Source organism: Panthera uncia, chromosome B1 (genome assembly GCF_023721935.1).
Source record: "Panthera uncia isolate 11264 chromosome B1, Puncia_PCG_1.0, whole genome shotgun sequence".
In the NCBI taxonomy this organism is placed as follows: domain Eukaryota; kingdom Metazoa; phylum Chordata; class Mammalia; order Carnivora; family Felidae; genus Panthera; species Panthera uncia.
The window spans coordinates 137,274,763-137,278,227 of record NC_064811.1 but is presented as its reverse complement, the minus strand read 5'-3'; positions in this window follow the sequence as shown (position 1 = coordinate 137,278,227).

The window sequence follows — 3,465 nt, the reverse complement described above, 5'->3', positions numbered from 1 at the left end:
CTCTGGCTATGTCACAGTGCCTACGTCATTCACCTCACTTCATCTCATCACACAGGCATTTTGCCATCTCACATCATCACAAAAAGAAGGAAGAGTACAGTCCAATAAGACATTTTGAGAGAGAGAGAGCATATTCACAGAACTTTTATTGTAGCATATTGTTATAATTGATCTATTTTATTATTAGTTATTATTGTTAATCTCTTACTATGCTTAATTTGTAAGTTAAACTTTATTATAGGTATATATTATAGGAAAAAACATAGTATATATGGGCTTCAGTACTATCCATGGTTTCAGACATCCACTGGGGGTCTTGGAATGTATTCCCCATGGATAAAAGAGGAATATATATATATAGTGAGAAAGAGAGAGAGAATTAACATATATTTATTTTTTCTCAGAATCTTTTGAGAGTAAGTTGTACATATCATTGTCTTCCTTTACCTTTAAATATTTTAGTATGGTTTCTTAAGATTAAGGATCTTTTATGTATTTATTTTTTTTACATAACCATGGGCCAATTTCCAACTTCAGTAAATTTAACACTGATTTAATACTATTATCTAATTTATTACCCATATGCTCAAATCTTTATTTTGGTTTGTGATTCTTTATATATGTTACTAGTAATATATAAAATACTATCTAATACAAACTTTTAAATATTTCTTTATTTTTTTAAATTTTATTTATTTTTGAGGGGGAGAGAGAGAGAGCGAGAGCATGCAAGCAGTGGAGGAGCAGAGAGAGAGAGAGAGAGAGAGAGAGGATCTGTAGTGGGCTCTGAGCTGACAGCAGAGAACCTGATACAGTGCTCCCACTCACAAACTGTGAGATCATGACCTGAGCCGAAGTCGGATGCTTAACAGACTGAGCCCCCAGGTGCCCAAACCTTTAACTATTTTTGTATAATTTACATAATCCTCCTAGTCCAGTGATTTCCATGTGTTTTTGCAATTTAGCATAATTAGCAAAATAAATGTAATTTAATGGAAGGACCCAGAGCTGAGAGTAAGGAGAGCTACTGACACTCAACTTTAAGAATTTCATCGAAATCATTGGCTTTCTTGATTTTTCAAGTCTGCTTTGTGATATGAGGCATGCCTTTTAAACTTTTTTTGTTCTTGGCTCCCTTTTAAGAACTTTTTTGTGAACCATAATTGTCTGGGAACTATCGTGGCACTGCATGTATAACAATGCTCTGACTTAAGAATTCTTTTCCACAAATTACAGATGAAGGAACAGAATGTCAGAGAGGTCTGTCTGCATTCCAAAAGTCTCAGTCCAAGAGATGTCAAAGTAAGCATCTGAACTTAGATCTGATTGCAAGAACAAGTTGGTTTTAACTGCTTACTAGATCTAAATCAGGCATGTTATTTTAGTGCTGAAATGCTCCACCATCTTGTCCCACCATGACTGCTCCTCTGGCCCTGACTGTCTGCACTCTCCCTCTCCCTTCTATCTTTAGTCTTCTTACCTCCATTACACCTACAGGGCTCCTTCCTGTCACATGGTTTTCCTCCAGGCTTTCCTTTCTTCACTTTCTTTATCCATGTCCACGTTGCCACAATCTCACTTCATGGTCCATCTCTTCCCACCTCTTTCTTTGTTTAGTGGTCTTTTGTTTTCTTGAATTCCTTGCACATCTACTACGTTTATCACCATTTTGCTTCTTTATTGTATTTTCTCCTTAAGAGTTTAAAAGGTTTCCATATTTTAAAAAAGTCTGAATTGTCTCCTAGTCTATCTGTATCTTAATGGTACGAATTATAAATATATGTCACTTTACCACACGTCATCATTGCTTTCAGCCTGGGCATAAAATAAAAGCCTAATTCCTACTGACTAAATTCCTTTTTAAAATTGATCTGCAAATTATTTGGAAAGTTAGAAACATGACACAAGCATATGTTAATATTATTTCCAAATTTTGTCTGTATTTCTCTATATCCAATTTCTCTATATCCAATTTCTCAATCCAAATTTCTCTATATCCAATAAGAGTTTATGCAATGGTTCACCAGCTTTCAGTTATCTTACCAAAAGCATGGTCTTTACTGTTGACTGTAGACCAACAATAAGAGGCTACCTGTCTATAACCTTTCAGAGTAAGTGTCTCAGTAATGGTCAATACTGCCCATTAAGTACTCATTACATGTTAAACATTAGAATCTAATCTCATAAAACCCCAAAGAAATGGAAATTACTACATCATTTTATACACATCATCCACCATCCCCAAACAATTTATCAAGAGAGCCACTACCTATAGATACAGAAGCCAAATATCAAGGATATAAGACTTGTCCAAATCTATTCAATAAAGGCAGAAGCCATTATTGCAAGCCATTACAATCTGATTTCAAAATCTCTGATGCCACACTTCCTTCATCTGGTTATCATGTAATTTTAAAACTAGATTAGACAATGCAGCACAGCCAATAGGTACTTTTTCCCTTACATATTATATGGGAAGTCAGTAGTTGAGCTTAAAGAATATGCTTCTTTTGCTTACTTTCTATAATATTTCTATTAAACTTTGGATGATGTTTTACATTAGGGGAAGTGACCTAGGTAGGAAAGAATTCAATACAGACATTTAAAAAAAAGTCTTCCCTCTTCATTCAAATAATACTGGCATGCCAAAATTATTTTAGTCCTAAGTATAATTATTTCATCTAACACAATAGAGAAATCTGGGTCTTTTTCTTATATCAGATCCTAATGCCAAATTCTTAAAATATGGATAATAGAATGGTTACCTCATACCACACATTCATATTTGTGAATCTAGCCTATTTTGCACTCTGTAAGGTCCAAAGTATTGGTGCAACACACAGATGGAGGCTGAAGTAAATGGATAAAAGTCAGGAACATATGTTTTAATCTCAGTCAAAGGAATCTGAGGCAACAAAATACAGGCAGATTTAATTATTTTTAGAGAACTTCACAGAAATAACTCATCCCAGACAATGCTTATAAGATAGTTCACTGATTACATTAACAAGCCAGGAAGCCACAGATCCTGGAAAGTAAAGATAAATCATAATCTTGGAAACTCTAGCCTGTTCATGAGATAGTGTTGTAGTGACAGAAATGTTAATAACTGATAAAGAATATTAAAAAGGCAGTATGGGAGTGGAGACTGGTGTGTGACGAGGGAGAAGTGCTCTGATTCTAGACAGCTGGTCCAAGTTGTTCAGATAGAACTATCTCTAAAATTTAGAAAATCATTTTATGAGAGTGCTAAGCTTGGCATATGTGCCTTAGGAATATCTCACCTTGCAAGTTACAATAAGAAGCTCAATAAGCAACATTTTTCTATAAAATGTACTTCTCAGAATCATCAGGCAGGAATAACCTGTTAAAATAATTGGCTCTAATTATTAGGCCAGAATAATATTAGCATCCCCTCCATTCACAATAAATAAATTGAAATTCAGTTTATAACTCACAGTAGTG